We start from the raw sequence: 26,078 nt of genomic DNA, 5'->3' as shown, positions 1-26,078 counted from the left end.
GAACTTGTGTGTGATTGAACTTTATGAAACCCAGTTAGGTACCAGATACAGAGTTGTCCGGCGCCATATGGGTGCCTCCTTGAGGGTCTCTGTTTGGTACCCCCCAGAGCGTATTAATATTGAATGGTGAAATCGAAGTGGTCCTGCAGCGGGTTGAGTTAAATCCTGTGCACATTCGAAAGACTTCAATTACCCACAAACTGAAATTGGTCTGAGCCCGGAAGAGGGGGACTAATTGATTAAAAGTGCATCGGAGCCCAGAAGAGGGGGACCCGGGTGGAACAGTAAAATTCACCCGTGAAGATATTGTTTTGGCAAATTTGAACCCAACTGAGTGATTCCTGCGAATTAAAGTTGGTCCGAATCCGGCTGAGCGAGGCTAATTGTGAAAGAAGGATCTGAGCCCGGCTCAGGGGGATCCTGGGCAAAGGATAAATCGCTGACTTGAATTTTGGAAAGGAACTTTTCGCTGTTGTTTTTGGTCCATCAGGCCCTCTGAAGCAAGAGACTTTGAATAAAAGAGACTTAGGCACAGAAGGCCCTGATGTTGATAAAAGGAACTATGACCTCGTGCCGAATAAGCCCATGAGTGTGCTGTGCTCGAGTGTCCCGCCTTGTCCCATGCTAAAAACGTCAGGAAAGGTTGGCCCTAAACATTTTGACTCATCATTTTGTGAAGACTTCTTTCTTTTTGTGAACATTACCTCACAATATTTTGTAACATAGCGGTAAGGAGTGGCAATAGTTTTTTTTAGTATAGGCCCTTTTCATTTGCCTAGACTCCACTAGGACTGTATTATTATTATTTGATGGTCGTAGCTTGCTCCCATCTTAGATTTAGGTTTAGATAAAGTTCAATAAACACCCTTGAACTGTGATCACCTGTGTCTGTCTTACTTTTATACCATGCCTTCCTTACACAGTACAAGGGTGCTCTGCTTGCTGATGTCCTGCGCTACTTGTATAACCCAAGCTGGTGTTCAATCATTGAGTAGGTTTGGTCCGTACAGCCACTTATTGCATTAGAGGCACATTACAATCAGATGTTCCAGATTGGTTAACCATGCCACTCCAATTGTGTTACAGCATGAATCGCAAAACACTGTTGCACTCATTTCCACACCTGGGGCCCCAAGGGGAGACGTTGGGACCCTATAAAATACATGGACTGATTCAATGCAGTGTGGGGAGTAGGTGCAGGCTAGCTAATTGTGCTGGATGCTGGTGGAGAGGCAGTGTTGGAGGTGGTTGTGGTGAGGAAGAACGAGGAGGAAGGAGGCTATCAGAGATATTTGGGGACGGTTGGACAGGATATTAGGGTAAAGGACATGGTGGAAAACAGACATCAGGAAGAGGATGAAGGAGGCTTTAGAGGAGAGGAAGAGGAGGTTGTAAAGTGATACCAGCAGGTGATTTGAAGGAGATATCAGGCGGACGTTGGAAGAAATATAAAGAGGTTGGGAGGAAATGCGAGGAGGAGGTCAAGAGAAAAATATGCAGCATTTAAGACAACTTGGCTGTGGCCTAATCGTATCAGAGGAATAATCTAGCTGTAGATCTGTTACTGTATTAGTGTCACCTGCCATGATCACAGCATAGACTTGGAACTCCTGCAACTTGATGGAGATACTGTTGAAAAAGCCAGACTCATCAACATTGGTCTCATATGTTAACTAAGACTACACAGTGGCTAGAGAAGAAGCCTCCCCCTCGGGTCCATTACCACCTTATGTTCCTGGAAGCCTATGGACAATAGTTATGACACCTCAGGCGTAGGTAGTTGTTTTGTTTCAGATTCCGAGGTGAACTTATGCCTCTGTTCTCAGGTACCAGCCAGGAAGAAACAACAAGGAACTTACTAGCCAGTCATTGGGACCACAGGTCGAACAAGAAGCTGCAGCGCAGGACCCTCGTTAGCTGAAAGGAAACAATACGATTAGAACCAACTCTACAACAACCAACCCCTATAGGAGCATGTGTACTGCACAATAACTGTGGCCCACCACCTACTTAGTTCAGGACAAAACCAGTGCACCAAGAAAACGATCCAGGACTGGGGTGAACCAGGGAAGGGGCACCTGTCCCAGGCGGCACAAGGGTGCATCTAATGGGGCGCACAGTAGTGCAGGTGTAATTACTGGTTCCACTGTAGGTTGCAAAAGTCACACAGTTCCAAGGAAGGGTTCCAGAAAATACAAGCCAAGTCCAGATTCACAAGAATCCAGAAGGAAAAAACAACAGTTCCCCAAAATCCAAGAGACATCCAAAAGCAATCCAAAGGGAAAAGCTAAGGTCCAGAAGTCAGTTTATCAAAGTACAAGGAATATCCAAGAGCAATGCAAAAAGTGTAGCCAAGATCCAAAAACCAATTCACCAAAGCAACAGGAGCATCCAGGAGCCATCCAAAGGGAAAAGGCCAAGGTCCAAAAAGCCAGAACAACGATCCAAAAAGACGCCAAAAAATGAAATGCCACTAGCAGGAAATCATGAGAACCACGGCTGTGCAGTAGTTACTTCCTTACATACAGGCAGTTTCCTGATTGGCCCAGTCACCTGACAGTACAAGTGTGTGTCATGGGGCTTGGCGTGAGCGCCGACGTATCCTGGTATCCCCCAGTCGGCATGGCAATCCGCACCTGTGCCGCAGGACCCGGAGCAGAAGAGAACAGAGGCACAGCAGGGTTACCAGACATTTGGTCGAAAAAAATTGGTCGACCAGACAAATGGTCGAACCAATTTGGTCGAAAACCAAATGGTCGAATTTTTTTATTTTTTTATTTTCACCCCTTTTTTTATTTTTTTGGGGGGGTCCCCCCCAACCCCCTTTTTTTCTCTAAAAACCCCTTTTTTTTAAAAACGAAAACCCGAAAAATAAATATATATAAAAAAAAAAAAATTCGACCATTTGGTTTTCGACCAAATTGCGTCGACCAAATGTCATTCGACCAGTTTTCAGTCGACCAAATGACTGGACACCGCACAGGCAGTGGCAGTCTGCTCACCGTGCGGCCCTAATAGAAAGGAACGGAATGCCGCCGTGCCAGCACTGTTGAGTTTATGACAGTAGTGTAAGATGAGTACCATTTCGAGTACATCCTATTGCGAAAAAACCCAGCATGTGTAAGGTATGCATTGTTATGTTGCCCTGATGCCTCTTTAAATAAGCTATTATTTTACACTGTTTGATGGGATTATCCAGCCCGTGAACGTTCCACGTTAAGAGTGTAAGGTTGGCCTTGTTGGCTCCATCAGTGGAAGGCATTATTACTGTTAACTTTGTCCATAAGTCTCAAGAGAATTGATGTGTTAATGTTCCACCCCTTGTGGTGTTTGCATGTCCCCAGCCCATCCAACCCATCAGTGCACTGCTTTAAAATGGACAGATTACTCTTAACAAAAATCCCTGAACTAATCACCCACGCCTCCTCCCCCACTCTCAATGGAATATCCCCAACCTCCAGTGCAGTAACCAACATTTTGATCTAGCATCATAAATACTGATACTAAACCAAACAAAAACATGCATGCCTCATTATAGGGAGGGCACTTAACTCAGTGGACCGCCAGGGAAGTCACTTGTGGGAACATCATGTTTTTTTAGCAGCAATGCAACGGGGGACTTGCCTCTGCATGTGTCCTCTGTTCAGGGCCACAACATCAAGCAATTAGGAGCTGAGAAAGTGGCAGCTATTTTACAAAGAGTCAACAAAGCACAAGACCTCCTCTGGCGTTGTGAAGAAGTATGAACTATTGCCACGCAGGATCTTCAGCTTTGCTGGAAATAGCATTTGATACTTCACATTCTTGGCCTTTAGTCTTTGCTTGACACCTAGAAAGGTCCTCCTAGCAGCCTGCACTGCACTGCAATGCTGTAGTGTGAGGAACTCATGGTGACAATAGTAAAGACAGACACAAGTGATCACAGTTCAGGGGTGTTTATTGACCAATGAATGCAGGGTGGAAAAACGCCTAATCTAAACATAAATCTAAGATGGGAGCAAGTGTCAACCATCAAATGAGAAATAAGACAGTCCTTGTGGCATTGTGTCAAAGTAAAGGGCCTATACTAACAAAACCTATTACCAGTTCCTTATGCTAAATACAAAAGAGTATGGTATAGGGTTTTCAATAAAGAAACAAGTGTTCTCAAATCATAAATCAGGATGTGATTGCCAGGGGTCTGCCTTCCTCACTTTTTCAGCACGGGACAAATTGGGTCTCCTGAGCACAGTACAGACTAAAGCTTTCCCCAGCACGAGTCAACAGTTCTGCTCCAGCTATCGGGTTCTCCAATGGGCAAAAAGTCTCTTTCCAATAAAAAGTCTCTTGCCCCTGAGGGCCTGATAGTTCCAACAAACAAACACACAGTTCTGTTCTACAAATGCTTTGGGTGACAGTTTCACCCCGGGATCCCCCTCTTCTGGGCGCTGACCCTTCAGACACTACTTTGGGTGATGGCTTCATACCCTGGTTTCCCCTTTTTGGGGGCGCTGATCCCCAAATGACAATCAGGATTTACTCCCCTTGTTTTCTCAAAGTGCAGGATTCAGTCCCCTTGTATGCAGGATTTACTTCACTTGCTTTCTCCCGGTGCAGGATTCACCTCCATTGTTTTTCACCAATTTGCAGATCAAAGTCTTTCGATTGTACAGGGAATTTGCTTGACCTCCTGTATGACCACTTTGACCTTTGTTGGCGGCTCTCCTATGGCTTTCTAGTATCTGTAGTTTCAATTAAGATTGGGTCGACCAGAGACTCTCAAATTAGCATCCACTTGATGCTGGTTCCCTTTTCAGCTGGTTTTCCCTTACACAATCTCACAGTTCTTTGAACTTCCTTCAAATTGCCACTTTGTGACTTTCATTCAACACAGCCCGGTTCTTATCGGCTCTCCCCTCGACTCATCGGCTGTGATGAACCACTTGGCTTTCCTTCTGTCAGAGTCAAGGCCGGTACCACGGACACAGGAATCCCCCTTGTTCCTGCTGATCGGAGTAGGCTTGCCCCGGGTACTGTTGACATCTGCTGCAAGACACTTGTGCTATTGTTCGCGGTTTTATGTCCTCTTCCACGAAGGTTCTGCAGGCCTGCGACGAAAAGGGCAAGGTCGCTTCTCTCCTCGCCACCCTCTCGATTCCTGACGCCTTTTTCCTTATCTTGAACTACTGCGCCTGATTAGCTGTGCCGTCGTGCTGTCTGCCATGCTCGTACTGTGCTCTCTCGCTCCACCTTTTATCCCTCTGGTTAAGGGAAAGGGCTGTCAGGTGTGTGTGGTTTTGATCAATTGCTTGACTCTGCCTGACCCTTGTGTTGGGACATGTTAGGTAAACGGCTCTGGTGTAAGTCCGTTATCCGCTGTGTTGTGTGAAAGTGTTTGTGTGGAGAACTGGGGGGAGGCAGTGGTTTTGAATATCCTACGTGGTAAATTGGGGCAAAGGTATTGGAAGAAGGGGGATACCACGTCCCTCCCGTCGGAGTCCCGCTCCCACTCCCTGAGGACCCCCATCCAGGTGATCCTCCCTCACTGGTCCACCCCCAGGAACTGGATGCAATAGCGATGGCTGTGTTCTGGCCACCTGGATGACAGATCCGCGAGGACTAGCTGGTGAGACACCTTCAGGTTTCTCACATACCCTTCCCCCATGCAATGTAGCTGCATCTGTTTCACTGGGGAACCGGGAGAGGAAATCTACATACAGTTGGTCTTTACCTTTTCAGTGCTCCACAGTGAAACAGTAGGGCTGTAGGTCTAAGAACCATTGCATGACTCGAGGGTTGGAGTCTTTTCCTTGGCTAATCCAAACTAGTGGACAATGGTCCATGACGAGTGTGAACTTTCTTCCTAGGAGGTAGTATCTAAGGTAGATATTTGCCCACTCAATGGCAAGGGCTTCTATTTCCAGCACAGAGTATTTATTTTCACGTGGGAAAGGTTTGCGACTCGTAAACAAGATGGGATCTTCTAATCGATCTTAAACCTGTGATAGGACTGCTCCTAACCCTGTAAGGGAGGCGTCCGTTTGCAATACGAATTCCTTTGAGAAATCTACTACGTTTGGGATTGGGTTCTGGTACAAGGTTTGTTTTAAGTTGTTGTAACATATATTCTCCTTGTAACTCCAATGAATTTTCTGGGGTTCAGTGTTCATTAGTTTGTCTGTCAGACTAGCTGTCCTGTCTGAGATGTTTGAGATAAACCTACGGTAATAACCGATTAACCCTAGAAATGCTCTGAGATCTATTTTAGTTTTAGATGTAGGGGTGTCTAAGGCGGCTTTCACTTTCTCACGTTTAGGTTGTACACTACCATTCCCTACAAAGAAGCTAAGGTACTTCATGGCTGAATGGGCCCGTCTGCATTTGGATGGAGTGGCAGTTAGGCCGGCTCTCTGAGGGCTCTCATAATAGTAAAAAGATGGAAAAAGTGTTCCTCCCATATTTTACTATAAATTATGATATCGTCAATATAAGCTCCACAGAAATCGGAGTAGGGCTGAAAGACTTTTTCCATGAGGCATTGGAAAGTGATTGGAGCACTATGTAACCCAAAAGGGAAGAATTTGAATTGAAATAGTCGTAGGGGCATTGAGAAAGCTGGTTTTTCCTTAACAGGCCCATATACTGGGTCCTGCCAGTACCTTTTTGTTAAGTCTAGAGTGGATAGAAAAGTTGCGGTTCGAGTTTATCAATTAGGTCATCAATGCGTTGCATGGGATAGGCATCGAAGTCGGAAATGGTATTAACTTGATGGAAATCTATGCGAAACCTCCAGGACTGGTCAGGTTTAGTGATCAATATGATAGGGGAGGACCATGGGCTTGAAGAAGGCACCATCATTTTTGCTCTTAACATCTTATTCACTTCCTCAATCACTATCTGTTTACAGGCTTCCGTGAGTCTATACAGTTTTAGATTAACCACTTTTTCCTTAGGTTTTCTGATATAGTGATAGGTGCCTTTTACTCATCCTGATTTCTCCAAGAATACATCAGGAAACAATGTGAATTAATCCTTTACATCTTGTTGTTGTTGAATAGATAGCTCTGGAGGAATTCATTCAAAGTTGTCTATCTCTTCTAGAACCAAACAGGATAGTACTATAGCATGGGTGGCTGACAGGGTCTCCTTCAACTCTTTGAAGAGATTTACATTCTATAGTTAGACCTTCTGTTTCCTGTCTGGTTGGGTTACCTTATAAGTACAGGTTCCCATTTGTTTCAGTATTTCATATTCTCTGTGCCACTTAGAGGCAAGCTTGTTTTCCAAGGTGGGTAAGACGACTAGTACTTTTCGTCCTCTGGAAAACAATCTTAAGCTCACCTTCTTGTCGCAAGTGGATTTTTGTTGGATCTGGGCTTTTTCCATATGAGTACAGACTAGATTTCGAACATGTCTCATATGCTCTCACAATCTGCTAGCGGTTTACGAGAGGGGAATGGGTAGCCTCTTCTTGTTCTTCCCAGGTCTCTGGAGCATTTCCAGGACCTCTCTACCATAGAGCAATGCAAAAGGAGAGCATCCAGTAGATGGCTGAGGGGTTTTCCTTACTGAAAATAGTGCCTAGGCGATCATTCGGTCCCAGTTCTTCCAGTCTCTATCTACCAACTTTCTTAGAATCATTTTAAGTGTTTTATTGAATCTTTTTACCAAACCATCTGTTTGGGGATGGTACACAGAAGTTCGTAAGGCGGTAATATGGAGTGGCTCTTTGACTTCAGCCATGAGCTTGCTCATATCATTTGAACCATGATCTGTCATTATTTCATTAGGAAAGCCAACTCAAAATACGGTAGGCGGTGCTTGAGAATTTGCTGGGTAGTATCATTCCGCATAGGGAATGCCTTGGGGTATCTGGTTGCGTAGTCTACATTCATGAGGACATATTTGCTGCCCAGTCTAGATGTTTCTAGAGGTCCAATGATGTCCATCCCGATTCTTGAAAAAGGGACTTCTATGATTGGTAAAGGATTCAGAGGGGCAGGTAATGGGATGTGAGTGCTGGTTTTTTGACATATTTCACATGTCTGAATAAAGGTTTTTATATCAGCGTGGATACCTGGCCAGTAAAGCATCCCACTGATATGTGCTTGAGTTTTGGATTGTCCTAAGTGCCCCCTGGTTAGATGGGAATGCACAATCTCTAGTACGGCCTTTCAGTAGGTTTTGGGGATTACTAATTGTGTTTATCCTAGGCCTTCTGTAGATGTTTTGTTTTCTATATAGCAACCCCAGCTTTAAGAAGAAAAAAGTGCTCCCCTTTTCTATACCTTCTCCTCCTGGAATAGCTTGTAAAAAAAGCTTCAGCAAGGGCTGGGTCGTTTCGCTGGGCGAAGGCTAGGTCGAGATAGATGGTAGGCTCATCTCCCTTTCTCTTTTCAATGTTAGAAGGTTTATCAGCTTCCCCAAAGCCCAAGGTACCTCTTTCTGTTTTGTCTTGTTCACTTTCTTTAAAATGAGGAAATAGAGCATTTTCTAGAATTCCTTGGGCAATTTGGTCCACACAAAGTACTTTAAATGGGATTTCACCATGATTCTGTAAGAGAGCCTTTATGTCTCCCCAGAAGTCAGGAACAATAGCGCCTGCTGGAACGTCTATACCGAACTTTCAAGCCAGGTCAGACTTTGGGGCCAATATCATGTAACACCCAGAAGGGGGTATTTGAAACCAAGTCTGTGGGAATCATTCCTCTTTTCCCAGGAGGGATAATAGCTTTTCTACTGATACAGACATCGAAGCCTATTGATTCTTTCGTGGCAACAGAGAGGTTGGAACCTCTATGACTAAGCTTCTGAAATTGTAGGGTTCGCCAATGTGTTTCAATTGAGTCACATTGCACTCCTGACACCATATAAAGGAAGGCATAGTATCAAAGTAAAACAGAAACAAGTGACCACAGTTCAAGAGCGTTTATTGAACTTTATCAAGGTTGTGAAAAACACCTACCGAAACCTAAATCTAAGATGGGAGCAAGCTATGCCCATCAAATAATAATAATACAGTCCTAGTGGAGTCTCGTCATATACAAAGGGCCTATACTAAAATAAATCTATTGCCAATCCTTACCATTATGCTACAAATAGTGTAGGAAGAAAAAGTATTCATAGAATGATAACTCAGGTTCATTAGGCCATTGGCCTCCCTGCCCCCCGTTTTTAGCACGGGACAAGGCCAGTCACTCGAGCAGAGCACACTCTTGGGCTTCTTTGGCACAAGGTCACAGCAACATCAGGGCCTTCTGTGCCCAAGTCTCTTACGCTCAAGGTCTCTTGATTCAGAGGGCCTGATGTACCATAAACGAAAAAAGGTCCTTTCCAAATATTCAAGTGGGGCGATTCACTCTTCACCCTGTATCCCCCTCAGCCAGGCTCAGATCATTTTTTATACAATTAGTCTCCCTAGCCCGGGCCCAGACCAATTTTAGTTAGTAGGCATCCCTCAGTCAGGTTCACACTTGCCACAGCAATATTTTCTCGGATGACTCATGGTTCACTCCGGATCCCCCTCTTCTGGGCAAACATCCCCTTTTATACAATTAGTCTCCATCAGCCGGGCTCAGACCAATTTCAGTTTATAGACAATCGATGACTTTTGAATGTGCACAGCATTTGACTTTACCCGCTGTAGGACCACTTCGATTTAACAGTTCAGTAATTCTCACACGGTCAGTTGGATACCAAAAAGAGACCTTCTGTTACTCACCAACATGCACGGTGGTTGGTACTCACTGTCATGATGCCTACCTCCAAGGAGCCAGGTCCGACCCAGCAACCCCAGAGGCAGGCATCATTTCCCCCAGGGAAGTGCCAGCGGGCCCAAGCTGGGGCCCTTTGGACACAGTCCTGGCGCCTTAGGCGCCAGGCTCATGTTGGACCCCTGTCCTGGCGCATTAGGCGCCAGGCTCATAAAGCTAGACATGTGTTCAAGTGTTTTAATGTGCACTTACCTGATGCAGACCATGCTGCTACATCCAGGCCCTCTTGAGGCCTGAATGGAACTACTTTACCTGTGGGACTACTTTCCCTGGGTGTGGTCGGGGAAGGATACATACCTGATCGGTGGAAGGATACATACCTGGAACTTCTCCCAAAGCTATTTAAACCACACCCGATCAGCAACTCACGCTTCGCGTTGTTCTGCTCCTCGCAGCTGGACGCTCACCGTGTCAGCTCCTGCTTCTGGACTTCAGCCACGCCTGTCAGCATCCTGGGTCACCTGCTAAGAGAGAATTGGAGAGAAAGAAGACCTTACCTGCTAAAGCAGCATCACAGAGACATCACACCGACAATCCTGAAAGGGAAGACATCATTTTAAAAGCATTTCGCTTCGATCGCTGCAGCGCTGCATTTCACTCACCTTTCCTGGGCACCTCCATCTTCAGCAGCGATCATCCAGATCCGCAGCCACTTCCCAGAGCCTAGAGAGAAAAAGACAAGAACACAAGGTGAGAGAAGGAAGGGAATAGGAAAAGCTCAGTTTCCTTCTAAGACTTACCTGTTGGGTAATTCCCATTTCATTTCGGGTCCTGCCGCTTCCTGGCATTCCGGACCCCGGCCCCTATGGGGAAAAAAGACAAAGACATTGAATGAGCGAATGCAAAGACATTACCCGAACGCTCATCCAGAGCTAACCTGTCATTTACTGGAACTGCACGTTTCACTTCGGGTCGGCGCCATATCTCCGGCATTCCGAACCCCGGCCCCTAAGGGGAAAAAGACATAAGCGTTAGCGCTTGCTGCAATAAGACAATGAACATTATTATTAAGCTTGAACTTTTGAACTTGCTACAGAACTCTTACAGCGCCTTACCTGAATAGTCAAGCTTATTTGAACTCCCATCAAACCTCAATCCAGTGAAGTAACTGGGTTTCAACGCGCCACTGCATCAGAAGCAGGATGGAGAGCTCATCCTTCCTGACCCTAAGGTGAGACTTCACGGGGAATCGAGGAAGGGTATCGTGGAGGGTTGGAAGGGAGTGGGAGGCTTCAGCATTATTCCGTCAGTAGGTAATACTCCCTTTTTCACGCACAGGGGAATATTCCTGCGAGCCAGTGAGTCCATCTTCAGAGTCCTGCGCTTCACCATTGAAGAAGCATCAGCCCTCGAAGCCAGACCTGCGCCTCCGTGGGAATCAGGTGAGCGTGACAGAACGCGAAGCCTACCCACAATTTCCCACCCGGGCGCTATGGAGACTTCCGAGACAGATCAGCAGGCCCAGCTTTTGGGGGAATTACGGGCAGAAGTGCACTCAGCCTGCCAGGAGACTAACGCTCTCAAAAGAGAACTGATCCTATCCAAGGAAAGAACAGATGACCTGGCCAAAAGGTTATTGCAGGCTCAGGCAGGGCACACTCCTTTACCTAATTCCGGAGGTACTTCCACATCAGTGGGTTTGAATAACCCGGTACAAATCAATCTACCTGAACACATGCCTTTGGCCCCGCCAGAACGTTTTGCGGGGGATCCCAAGAAATATGCCGTCTTTATGAACCAATGTCGTTTACACTTTCTATGCAGACCCGGGGCCTTCCCTAATGATCAGACCAAGGTAGCCTTTATACTATCTTACCTCAGTGGCAGTGCTGCCGATTGGTCTATTCCATTGGTAAATCAGGATGATCCCATTCTCCAGAATTTTCGGGGTTTCCAGGCCAGCATGGAAAGATTGTTTGCTCGACACTCTCAAGGACAGGCCCTTGATAACGAACTGCTATCCTTACGACAAGGTGATCAGGATCTCCTGTCCTACGTTGCCACCTTTAATAGACTGGTTGTGGAAACTGGATGGCCAGAAAACAAAAGGATCACATTGTTTCATCGAGGCCTGCGCGGAGAACTTAAGGATGTTCTAGCTCAGATAGTAGATCCACCCCAGGTCTGCGCAGACTACATAGACTTGGTGGTTCAACTTGATCACAGACTTCAAAACAGAAAAGCAGATCGGTTCAAGTACGAAACCCGAGTACCGATCAAAACCCACGCTAACTCCAAGAGTTCCGACGTATCCGAACCTATGCAAATCGGCGGTGTTAAAGGACCATTAACGCAGAAGGAACGAGAGAGAAGGCGGCAAAAGCAACTTTGCCTGTATTGCGGGACTTCCGGTCACTTTCTTCGAAATTGTCCGGTTAAACCACCTAGGAAGGTGGTTGGAGCCACTGATAACGATTTATTGACACCTGATTCGGGAAACGACCTAGCCCGACAAGCGTAGGGGTCCGCTTGCTGAGCTTGAAAACAAACTCTTTGACCTCGCATTTTGTCATGCCAATGGTGCTCGTGGACCCAAAACAGCCTCAGCTGTTGCATGCTATAAAAGCATACATCGACAGTGGAGCTATTGGAAATTACATAGACCGTGAATTGGCTTCCAGGATTAAGCTCCCTCTCCGCCCGAAAGTAACCCAAGATGTCATTACTACAGTAGATGGAACCGAAATAGCCTCAGGGCCTGTAACGCATTCCACTGTTGAAATGACACTGGTGGGTCAGGATGGACATCGGGAAGCAATCGTGTTTGATGTGATCAAGGGCCCACAATTTCAAGTAATTATTGGAATTCCTTGGTTAGAAACACATAATCCCAGAATTGACTGGCGAGCAAAGAAGATAAGTTTTCCTGATTGTGAACCAACTTGTTACCCAAGAAATCCAGTTATGGGTCTAGCCTCAGCAACTTCCACCCCTGTACAGCTACCGTCAGAATACCAAGAATTCCAAGACGTTTTTCAGAAGGAACAGGCTAACACGTTACCTCCCCATCGGTCTTATGATTGCCAAATCGATCTGGTACCCAATGCTCAACTACCTTGTAGTAGGATTTATGCTCTTACGGAACCTGAGAACCTACATTTGCGTCAGTATTTAGATCAGTACCTAGCCAATGGTTTCATTCGCCCGTCCACGTCTCCTGTCTCCTCAGCTCTGTTCTTCGTGCCGAAAAAAGAGGGCGACCTTAGAACATGTATAGACTATCGCACCCTAAATCAAATAACGATTAAGAATCGTTACCCTCTGCCCCTGATCCCTGAGCTTATCGACTAGGTGAAAGACGCTTGTGTGTACACCAAGTTAGATCTCCGAGGAGCTTATCATCTGGTGCGTATAAAAGAAGGCGACGAATGGAAGACTGCATTCCGCACCAAATTTGGGCTCTTCGAATATCAGGTGATGCCCTTCGGTTTGTGCAATGCACCTGCCGCCTTTCAGTACTTTATGAATGATGTTCTTCGGGAACTTATCGACGTCTGTGTCATTGTTTATATTGACGACATCCTGGTGTACTCTTCTTCAGAATCCGATCACAGAAAACAAGTTAGGGCAGTTCTTGAGAAATTGCGCCAGCACAGACTATTTGCAAAGCTCGAAAAATGCGTTTTTCATACCACAGAAGTGGAGTTTCTCGGATTCATCCTGACACCTCAAGGAGTCCGAATGGACTCGCGAAAGGTAGACGCCATCCTCAAATGGCCATCTCCTAGCTCGGTGAAGGGAGTTCAGAGCATGCTCGGCTTTGCCAATTTCTATCGAAGATTCATCCCGGAATTTTCCCGAACAGTCCAACCCATCACAGCTCTCCTAAAGAAAAACAAATGCTTTGAATGGACTCTTGAGGCCGAACAAGCCTTTCAGGACCTGAAAACCAAATTCACCTCTGCACCTATATTGAAGCCCCCGCACCCAGATCTCCCTTACATTGTGGAAACCGACGCATCCAGTTCGGCCATCGGAGCTGTCCTGTCGCAAAGAGACCCAGAAACTAACCAACTACACCCTGTGGCCTTTTGGTCCAGGAAATTTTCTCCTCCTGAAATCAACTACGCAATTACCGACAAAGAGTTACTGGCTATTAAATCTGCTTTCAAGGCTTGGCGTCACTACCTTCTCGGGGCAAGACACACCATCACCATAATTACGGACCACAGAAATTTACAGTATTTAAAGACGGCCAAAGCTCAATCTTCACGACAACTCTGATGGGCTCTATTCTTTGCGGAATTTGATTTTGTAATTACCTATCGCCCTGGCTGCAAGAATGGTAAAGCGGACGCCTTATCCCGGATTGGCATGGAAGAATCCAATTCGAGTTTAGAACCTGTGCCAATCATACCTGAACAAAGAATCTTAGGCCTAACTTCATTACAAACTATTGAGGACATCCAAACGCAAGTAAAACAACTTCTAGACTCTTCAGCCTTACTGGGATGGAGTCAAAAGGGTCCTCATTACACCGTTAAGGATGACTTACCCTACTTCCAGGAGCGGTTGTTTCTGCCTAGTAAAGAATTGCAAGAACTTGTTATTGGCCATCATCATGAATCATTAATGGAAGGACACCCTGGTATCGCTAAAACGGAGGAAAAAATCAAACACCACTTCTGGTGGCCTTCTTGGAGAAAAGACATAAAGTCTTTTGTATTGTCTTGCGGAATTTGCGCCCAAAACAAGGGTCAAAAGAAAAGGCCAGCCGGCCTACTTCAACCCTTGGACATTCCACCGGCACCATGGCACACCTTGTCAATAGACTTTATTACTGACCTGCCTCCTTGTGCTGGTTACAACACTATCCTTGTAATTGTGGATCTATTCTCCAAAATGGCCCACTTTATCCCTTTAAAAGGTTTGCCTTCAGCTTCCACCTTGGCCAAGGAATTTCTGGAGAATATAGTTCGCATACATGGTTTCCCTTCCATATTAGTCTCGGATCGTGGAAGTCAATTTATCTCCCATTTTTGGAAGAAGTGTTGCCAACTAGCACAAATAGATGTGCGGCTATCCACCAGCCACCACCCCCAGACCGACGGACAAACCGAGAGAACCAATCAGACTCTCGAGCAATATCTTCGGTGCATGTTACACCAATCCGAGTTAAATTGGAAAGACATCCTTTGGATCGCAGAATATGCATACAACAATTCAGTGCATTCTGGAACCGGACAAACTCCTTTTTATACTTTGTATGGTCACCATCCTCGGACCTCTGATCTAGATCCACCTCTGACCCTGGAAATGCCTGCAGTAAATCATCTGCATTCCACAATAACCCGAGCCTTCAAAGAAGCTGCAATTCATTTACAGCAAGCCAAGAAAAAGTATAAAGAAAACGCTGATTTGCACCGAAGTAAAACTCCTCCTTACCAAGTAGGAGATCAGGTATGGCTAGCAACGAAACATTTACCCCTCAAGGGCCCGCGGACCTTCAATCCCAGATTCATAGGGCCTTATCCCATCAAGGCTATAATCAATCCCGTGGCCTTTAAACTGGATTTACCGTCTAACATGCGTATTCATCCAGTTTTTCATGCATCACTTTTGAAGCCAGTACAACCAGGGACCCGACTGTCCAAGCCTCCAGACCCAGTTCAAATTGAAGGGGAATTAGAATTCGAAGTTAAAGACATTTTAGACTCCAAGGTGTTAAAGTCCAAACTCTTCTATCTTGTTGACTGGAAGGGATATGGACCTCAGGAGAGATCGTGGGAGCCTTGTAACCATGTTCACGCACCTCGATTAATACAAAGGTTCCCCGGAGGGAACAACCTTGGGAGGGGCCTTGAGGGAAGGTACTGTCATGATGCCTACCTCCAAGGAGCCAGGTTAGACCCAGCAACCCCAGAGGCAGGCATCATTTCCCCCAGGGAAGTGCCAGCGGGCCCAAGCTGGGGCCCTTTGGACACAGTCCTGGCGACTTAGGCGCCAGGCTCATGTTGGACCCCTGTCCTGGCGCCTTAGGCGCCAGGCTCATAAAGCTAGACATGTGTTCAAGTGTTTTAATGTGCACTTACCTGATGCAGACCATGCTGCTACATCCAGGCTCTCTTGAGGCCTGAATGGAACTACTTTACCTGTGGGACTACTTTCCCTGGGTGTGGTCGGGGAAGGATACATACCTGATCGGTGGAAGGATACATACCTGGAACTTCTTCCAAAGCTATTTAAACCACACCCGATCAGCAACTCACGCTTCGCGTTGTTCTGCTCCTCGCAGCTGGACGCTCACCATGTCAGCTCCTGCTTCTGGATTTCAGCCACGCCTGTCAGCCAACAGCGCAAGGTCTCCGCTGTTGGAACCACCCCATGGACAGTGAGGGATTGCAAGAAGAGGTAGGATGACCTCCGCCTCAGGGTCCGCAATATCCTTGCAAGCAACCAGAGGGAGGCCATGGCCACAGGCGGGGGTCCCCACTCTCCTGCCAAACTGACCACCTGGGAGGAGACGGCAAGCACCTTCATCAATCTGGAGTCCATCGAGGGATTTGGGGAGATGGAGACGGGTACGGCAACATCAGCAGAAGGAGGTGAGTGGCCCTGCAGATTCCTGTAGGGGAAACCATGACGTAGCACAAGTGATGTGGAAGAGAGTCTAGACAAGGCAATGCATGTCCCAACACACACATCAACATATTCTAGTGCAGATGGAGGGCCAAACCCTGCCACATAAAAATGCATGCTGAGTGCCAGTCCCATTACCAACACACAGCCAACACACATAGACCTTGCCCATGTAATACATCACACAAACCCCAATACAACGGCATGGCACCTGCCATGCAGCAAATGCCAAAATGTCCCCTCATACTACCCTGTGTGACACACCTGTAAGACATGAATGCATGATTAATGAAATACTCCACAGCACCATAGAATGCATCTCTTCTACCCCCCAGGCACCGATGGAGAGGATGCCAGCCAGGGTACCACCAGAAGGGCATCCACGTCCCGGCCACAGAAAACGGAAACCGACACCACCACCTCCGGGGCAGCCTCGCAGCCCACAGCCACACCCAGCTGCCCACACCTACACCAGTGGAAGGGGAGGCCCTACAACCACTGGCCACCACCGAAGATGACGTGGAGGAGTATGTGGACCAGGAAGGAGTCACGCATGTGGGATGTCCACACTCCCCACGCCCCATTTCCACGCCTCCGCCCCAAACTCAGCCCTCACCCACCTACAGCAGTGCCCATCCCTGCCTGCACGATTCCGACCTGAGCCCCATCCATGAGGACAGCACTGATAATGCAGGCCCCATGACAGTACCCTCGACCACTGCTGCACCCACCAACAGCGTAGAGGTATGGCTGGCAAGGGTGGAGGCCAGACAGGAGTCGATGTTGGTCCTGCTGCGCCAAAACATCACGGATGCCGAGGACACCAGGCGGGAGATAGCCACAGTCATAGCAGGCACCACAGCCACCATAACAGCCAACACAGCCGCAGTCAATGCCTCAGCAGTGCTGATGAGAGACTGTCTGGGGGCCATCACACAGGTCCTGACATCCATCCTGCTGCACATGCAGTGGCCACGACTTGGAGCAGGCGTGGAAATCCCCACCGACTCCTTACCAGCCACCACACCTGCTTCCTCTGTTCCTACTTCCTCTGGACCCCGCAGCCCTGTGCGTCCTACCAGAAGGAGTGCGAGGCACACTGAAATGCTGCCCCTGGACAGCAAGAAGTCCCGCAAATAGTGTGGGAGAACTATGGGACTGGCTCAGATGGTGTTGGGGGTTAATGGGAACATTAGGGGGAGTTCACCGGGGGTTTGGGAATTCACTGGGGGGTTTGGGAGTTCACTGGGGGGTTTGGGAGTTCACTGAGGCTTTGGGGGGTTGTCACATTTTTGCAGTTTGAATCAATACACCCATGCCTGGACATTGTTCATTTCATGTCTATCCCTTTAATGTATGACGGTGTTCAGTGCCCAACTCCCAACATTCCCTGTGTGCATGTCCACATGGACCCAGTGTGTCACTGACACATATCTATCAAAGTCCCTGTGGTTCAGAAGTATTCGTGGATCAGTGATTGGCGTACTGCATGGCCATCCTGTGCATCACGTACTGGCAGGGGTGCTGCTTCACCTCTGTCTCCACCCTCATCATCCTCACCCAGTGCATGCATGTCAATGTCAGGTGGCAGTGGTACATTTCTCAGGACGCACATGTTGTGCAGCATGACACAGGCCATGGTGATCTTTGCCACCTTCTCAGGCCTATAAAGGAGTGCTCCACCAGACCTGCTTAGGCAGCGGAACCGCGCCTTCAACAGGCCAAAGGTCTGCTCAATCACAACACGGGTATGGGTGTGAACCCGATTGTACTCCTCTTCATGGCTGTTCCGGCGGTTCCACACAGGGGTAAGTAGCCACGGCTTCAAGGGATATCCTTCATCACCTGCAGGCAAATACAAATAGGTGTGTGTCACTCTGAGCTGCCACCTTCAGGATTCACAGTCGTGCCCGCAGCTATTTGGTGTGGACATGCACATGTACCTGTACGTATGCACAAATGTTATCTAGATGCATTCTATACTGATATGAGGTGTGGTAGTCTGGATGGCGTTGAATAGATGATGCAGGGTGAAATAATGCATGCTGAGGCGGATGTACTGTGGTTGTACGGCAATGTTTCACCTCCCATTTTTGCTGTGTATTGTGGGATGTATTTACCCATGCATCCAAGCCCTACCTCAAAACTGTGCAGTACTGACATGAAAACATCATGATGGCCAGAGCTTCCCAGAAAATGCACAGGGAAATGCATGAAGAATAGGCTGCCACTCATTTTTGCCGATGTTATGGGCACAGAAGGAAACTGCCTAAAACCACCATTGGACTACCCACACAGTAGTCTGAAACCATTGGGAGTGGCAATGCTGATTGCCAAAAGCAAACCCATAACTGTTGGGAATTCATTTTCTTAAATCCCAAAAAGGGGTGCAGTACCAGTACTCACCACTATCAGAAAGCCGGCGTTTTAAAACCACCAGATTTTACTTTTTTGTAGAAAACTGAATAAATGAACCCAAAACAGGCCAAAGAAAGACTTACTGAGAGGTGGATACAATGTAAAGTTATATTCTGAAGTGACTTGAAGGTTTATAACAAGACTGGCTGAGCTGTGGATTTCAGCAGTTTAAGTAAATTTGGACTGAAATACACTAAAAAAATCTAAATGTTTAAATTGACTGAGTGACCTACTTTTGAGTGTCACATAGGTTGCAATTGTTTAAATGTCATAGTTTTAAACTTAGAATCAGCCTTCTAGCTGCATATGTGAAAATGTTTAGTTTTATTTGAATGCAGAAACTGGGGAACAGAAATGACATGTAGCTAAAAACTGGCTTAAAGAGATTCCAATTTGCCTGGCAACTACCCCCATCAGGAGTGAAACTTGAGTCACAGCTGTGTTCCCAGGCCTAGCTGCCCTTTTGCTGCTCACACCAAAAGGGATATGACACTTCCCTGATTGAATTACCTGGGCTCTGCAGGAAATTGAACAAAGCCCTGTCTTGACTCAGGCAAATGTTTTATGGCGGGAGTCGTAAATGGAGATTTCTCCTGGAAGCACAGGGGAGGGGCACTGCCTGTGAGAGCAAGCTGGCTTGGCAGAACTGGAAAAACCAGAAATTCAACCTTGTGCTGGAGGAAAACCACACCCCTTTGGGGCCAGAACATAACTCTAAAAAGATGAATAACTCATAGTACGGACTTGTGAAAATTATTTAAATGACACCATAATTCTTGTGATTTTTCTGCCCACATTTTAAGAGGTTTTTAGAACCGGTGGCATGTTCAGGGGGGTTTTAGCGGAAAAGAGGATATTACTCAAAATGTGTGCATGTGAAAAATCTGACACTTCATCCACTAATGTCCATACTCCTTGCGCACATGTGTATAAATTTGGGGTAATGTACGGTATTGCAAACCAGTTAAAAAGTGCAAAATATTGCCATTTCTGAATGCAAGCTCCCAGGAAGAGCAGAGTTTGAACAGGAGATACCTCCTGTGATATGTGAGGGGTGCAGATGATTTTAAAACAATATGTACCTCTGCAAATATGTATTTGGTTCAAATCTAGATTTGTGTGTAAGTTGACAGGAGGAGTGGACTTTCTGCAGGCTGTAAAATGACATCACTCTGACACAACCTAGCTCCCCCAATCAGGGGAGAAATGAAAGCTTGGCCAATGATAAGTGGAGAGGGGCTGGCTAGTGATGCTGCTCACACACACCCATTTTCAAAACACATAAAAGCAGAGAGACAGGACAGATAGGGACCTTCAAATTCATTTGCTGCGGGACGCTCTGCGGGAAAATCCATACTTCAAATCCATCAATCTCTAGAGAAAGCTGTGCAGAAAGACCCAGAGAAAGCAGAGCAGTATCCAAAACCAGAGAGAGCTGAACCGGAGTGCAGTCCTAAACCTGACCAGATCCGTGGCAAGGCATATTTCTAAATATATTGTGAGTACATAGCAAAACTGTGCAGAACCAATCTCTTAGTTAAAATAATATAATTCAATCCTATTTTAATCTAAGTAGAACTGTCTCCTAACTGTCACCTGTCATTTGTAAAGCTGTCACTTGTCATTTTCTCGTTGCAAGCTGCACTTGTCTTTTTGAACTTTAAAATTTCAAATCTGAAAAACAACCTTTATTTAATCGCTCATATCTCCGTGACCGTTTGTGCTAGAGACTTGCAGTAACTTTCCCCAGAAAGCTGGGAATCGTGGCTTTTCTACGAACCTAGAACCGCATATACCCCCTATAGTTTTGCCGCAATCGTGGAAAACGCACTCGCGAATTTGCCGCGATTTGAAAATTTCTCCACTTGCAAAAAGATAGCTGCTTTTGCTTTCCTCTGAAAAAAATCGTTTGCCTCATAAAAACTATCCCTGCATCACTGCTAGAGTGAGCCTGAGCTAATATTAACTTGATTTCACTCACCCTGAACCTCCTAGAGGGAATTAAAAGCATTTTAGCATATTTTTTTCTACATTGCCAGCACATTTAAAAGCATTTGGGCTTGTGTTTTCAACGTCTGTAGTCTAAGTTGCTGGGTGAACTGAATCACATTTGATTGCATTTCTGAGAATTGTGTGCCTCCCTTCCATCTCCTTGCATTGCATAAAAGGGGGGGTGAATTGTCCAAGAAAGTGATTACATTGTCTTTTGCTGAAATCCTATCAAATTATTTTCTGTACTGCATTTCATTCCACATTGCATCCATTGGAAACCATAAAAGTATTGTTGCCATCTTATCCATTTCATGTCAACTCCTTAGTGATTATCAAGAAGTGTGCTAGTGCCAGATTCTCTGTTGTTAATCTTTATCATATCAGATTAAGTGTGATATTCAATTATTAATTTATTATAAAGTGTGATAGATATATATTGCTTTACTTCTCAAATAAACCTTACGCTGTAAAGCATTCCTCAAAAGGGACACTCCAAGAAAAGTTCTGTTCTGCAAAAATAAAATACTAACTTCTGTAAGTCAGGACAGAGACCAATCTCTAGAATGACGACCTTAGTAGACATGAAAATAGCCAGAGAGCACCTCTTACATAAACTATTTGTGAGAGGTGAATGGACTGAACAGGGCCAGGATGCCTGGTTGCAGGCCATCACGCGACAGGTCACTGAAACAGGGTCAGACCTATGGAGAGATCAGGGTCCATTACATGTGGCCCTGAGTGAACTATATATGGCTCCTAAAGCCAAAGATGAACACAATAAGATTGCCAGGGTAGCGGCATATTTATATTTACATATGGGAGCCATGCAGGACAAATGTGCTGAAGGCCAAGATCTGGCGAGTAGGCAAATGCTGGCATTACAGAAGGCCCAATCTGAGCTGGACTCTTCTGAGCAGAGGCTGCTCAGGAGCCAGGAGTCAGAAAATGATAGTAGGCAATATATCATTAAAATAAAAGAGGATATGGGCATCCTACAACAGGAAAAGACAGACCAGGATGCCAGATTTCTGGCCCTGCAGAAGGAGCACCAAGACAGTTTGGACTCCTTACTGCAGAACCAGAAAAAGTTGGAGCAACAGATCAATTTGAACAGGGCATGCGCGGAGCAGGTAGTCACCCTGCAAAGCCAGCTAGATAGAGAGAAAGAGGAGAGCAATAAACTGATTCTGAAAGACCTGGATACCCAGGCAGAGTTTGATGAGGAGCGCCAAAAAGCTGGTGCCTTTCAACGACAGAGGGACGACCTGGCAGCACAGATGCAGGATCTCAGTCAGGAAAGAGACACTTTAGGCCAGGAAGTCTGCCACTTAAAAAAGGAAATTGAAGAAAATCACCTGGCCCTCCAGGGGCTGGGTGACCTCCAAAAAGAAAACCAGAACTTGGTAGAGCACACCAGAAGGGTGGAAGATGCTCTGGCAAGAAAGGAGCAGGCCAGTAGGGATGGGACTCAGGAGGTAAACCTCCTGCAGCAAAGACTGGCCCAGTTCTCCAGGACCAACCAGGAAGCACAGAGGGAAAATGAGGCCCTCTGTCAACACAATGATAGGCTCCAACAACAGGTAGCGATGCAGGAGAGACTGATAGAGTCTAGTAAGGCCTTAACTGAGGAACTGAAGGCACAAATGCAGGCTCTTGCATTGCAACAGGGAGCAGGGCGGATAGAGATGAGGTTCGCTGGGAAAGAGAAACTCCTGAGCATAACCCCAGGAGCCCTAGTACCAGAGGCCTTTATTTCTCTCAGTCCCTGGACTCTGCCACCCCCATGTCCCCTGGCGCACATGAGCACCGGGCCACAGGGATGGCAGACTACTATCCAGACAAAAGTATGGGGCTCATAGGCCAGTACCACCCAGGTATGGAGGGGCGGGCATCCGGGTATGGGCACCCAAGTACAGTACAGTTCAATGGGGAACCCCAGGAGAGTAGGCCCCTTAAGGGCATCCTGAAAACCTCTGCCCAGTTAGGTCAGTGGGGGGGTACCCAGCAAATCCTGGCAGCAAGGAGGGATCTGAGGACTCCTCTGAGCACTACAGGAAACAGGAGACCAGGTCCCCACATTCTGCCAGCCATTCCCAGGCTCGCAGAATCCGGGAAAACCTGGAAGAGCAGACAGGAACCTCTGGGAGCAGTGCCTCTGAGTCAGAGGATGAATGGACAAGGGTTACCCGAACCAAAAAGGCCAATAAGGCAAAAAGGGCCTTGCTTAAGGACCCCTTAAAGCAGATTAAGGCGATCAGGAGCGTCATCACGCCTTACCATAAGAACGCTAAGTATTCTGTTTGGGAGCACTTAGAGTTGTTTGAGCAAATGATGGAGACTTTCCGTTTGAAGGACAGCCAAAGCTGTATTCAATATGTAAAGTGGACCTTCTCCCCGGAATACTCCAGTTTCTTTGCGGGGCTGGAGGACCAAAATCATTTAAGATGGTCCACCTATAAGGCGGCCATCTTGAAACATTTTTCCATTCATAGAAATCCTCAAGAGGCTCGCAAGGCAGCCTACAATTTGCAATGTGGGGAGGATCAGGCCCCACAAGAATTTGTGCAAGAACTGAAACGTGCTTTTGCGCAGACCACCAGAAGGGTGCGCACAGACAGTAGAGAATTCATCAATACATTTTTTCATGCCTTGCCCAAATACATAATGACCCAGCTCGTGAGGGATTTTCACGAGAAAAGATCTTTAGACTGGGTCATTGAACAGGCTACCCGGATCTATGAGGTGCAGAAACCGGTAGATAGCAAAAGTAATGCCCAGAAAAACCCCAAAGCCAACAGCACCCCTGCTGCTGCCAAGGTGGCAGAGGTAAAGGTCACCCCCGTTTTGGATTTGGAGATGGGGGGGCCTAAAAACCTACCTGCACCTAATAATGCTAGGCCCAGAAGGTCCTCGGGCCAGTCACAGACAGTGCGCCAGGGAGGCAGCCCCACAAATGGGGTCCCTCGCTCTCCTGATTATGTAAGTCCCCGTTACAAGGGAAGTCGACCCATCCTGGGTTATGTGTGGACTCCCCCAGCCCAAGGGGGAAGATCCAGCCAAGAACCTAACCCAGGGAACTTCCCTCCAAACTTTCCACAGGAGGGCAGAAATTTACCAAACCCTGGGCAGAACTTTTTCCCCAGGTATCCACCCAATTTCCAGCCCCAAAATCCTCCACTTTTCTTTCCCCAATTCCCTGAGCCCAGACAACCTAATCCGGGAGAGGGGAGGCCAAGGGTGGAGGGGTACCCAAATCTTCCCAACCCGGGGTATTACCAGAGGAGGGACAGCTACCCTTCCCGGGATCAGCCAAGGGGAGAAAACAGGGCCCCGTATCAGCCTGAGCGGGTTTCCCAGTTAGAGCGCCAGGTTCAAAACATGGCGCGGGATCTGGGTCACATACTGAGGGCTCAGCAGAACCCTCAGATCGGCATGCCGGCGCAGAACGCACCCAACTCTGGACCTGGTGCTCCAGAACAATGACGGGGGCAGCACCCCGATAACTCACCGGTTCCCAGGGAGGAGGCACAAGGGGAAGGGGGGTGTAAAGCCTTGGAGGAAGCTTCCTTCCTCACTTGTAAACAGCCCCTGGAAACCCAGGAACCGGAAACAAAATCTCTTGCCCCTGAAAGTCTGCCTCCTAAGGAGCAGAGGGGGGGTAGGAGAAACAAAAGAGCCAGACAGACTCAGTTTGAGGAGGAGGTACAGGTCTTCCAATTTGAGGGAGAGGGATCCTCAGAGGATCCTGGGAAAAGGATCTTCTCCTTCAGAGAGGGGGGAACTCCTCCCAAAGAAAAATGGGTCCCTAGGGATGCAAATCCAGACTGGGGAGATGTGGAGACTGAGCTACCGCCGCCCACCATCTCATCCCAGAACCAACAGCAAGAAAATCCCCTGGTTCAAACCCATCCTGGTGACTGCCTCCAAAAAGGGGGGGGTGGCCTAAAACCGGAGCCAGGGGAACCCACAATGGCTCTGAACTCCAGTTGCTAACTTTTTCTTTCAGATTCCCAAGGCTCTCCACATAATTCTGCCCAAATCTCTTCGCTAGCGATGTCCAAAACTAGAAAGTTAGCCCACCAGTTGTCCAAAAATGTGCATTATCTGTGCCCCCTTGAGGAGAAGGAGGGAAGATACTATGCCCCGGTACAAGTACAGGGGCAGGGTACAATTTTGGCACTGGTGGACACTGGATCTCAAGCCACCCTTCTGTCCAGAAGGGCCTTTGATGAACTGAATGCAGGAAGGGGAGAGAATTACCAAATTCCTCTCACCTCACTTCCTGGACAACTCCAGAACTTTGACGGGAAGGAAATTCCCGTCGAGGGGACGGCAGACTTGGACATTAAAATTGGGCGACACAAGTTGAAACACCCAGTCATAGTTGTGACTCCAGAGGGCACCCCTTGTTTACTAGGGAATGACCTCCTGAGAAGGTTGTCATCCCTAATAGATTGTGTAAACAAGGTCCTCTGGACCCAGACTAGCCGACCAATAAAATTAAAACAGAGTGTCAACCATGTTAGTTTAAACGGCACCTGCCACATGGTTGAACAAAAACCTGACCAAGTAGAATTTCACTTCCAGAATAGCCAAATTCCAGACGTGACAGTAATAGCAGTAGGACAAGAGACTGGTGGTGGAGGGTCCTCTCTATTTCTGAAAATCAACCTTCCTTCCAGTCTAAAGTGGTACTCCACGCTGGAAGGAAACACCCTGAAATTCTTTACTAATCCACAATCAGAAACTCCCACTCCTACAGTCCAGAAAGATGTGAAATCAGCTCAGAGCCTGGCTGATATTCAGCAAATTGGAGAGCAGTTGTTCATCCATGTTCAGTTAAATGATGGGAAGGACTCTGTTCTCGCTCGAGTGTGTGTGAACAACGGTAAGAGCTTCATCAGCGAAGCCATGTTCCGCCAACTCCCAAAAGATCCAGCCATTCCCACATTCAAACTGATAGACAAATGGGAAATGGACCTGGAAGCGCCTAATTCCAAACATCTCCTGCCAAGCAGGTGTATGCTCAAAATCTCCATTGGCAACAAGAGCATAGTCCACAATTGTTGGGTCGTGCGAGACGTCCCTGCCGCCTTTTACTTAGGCAGTGACATTCTCAATCGCTTTGCCATTAGTTTGGACCTAATAAACTTCAAAGCTTGGTCCCGATTAGCGGATAATCCCATGGGCTTTGATGATCCAGAAAAAGCATTTAGGTCAGCTCAATTGCTACCTTATGCAGTTGAAATTCAGATCAAAGAGGAAGTCACCATCCCAGAAAGGACCCGACAATTCTCCCTGGAAGTGAAAGTTAAAAGAGGACAACATTTGAAAAAC

This window comes from Ambystoma mexicanum, chromosome 8, assembly GCF_040938575.1.
Source record: "Ambystoma mexicanum isolate Mex_15411 chromosome 8, UKY_AmexF1_1, whole genome shotgun sequence".
Classification (NCBI taxonomy): Eukaryota; Metazoa; Chordata; class Amphibia; order Caudata; family Ambystomatidae; genus Ambystoma; species Ambystoma mexicanum.
This window is presented reverse-complemented; position numbering follows the sequence as displayed.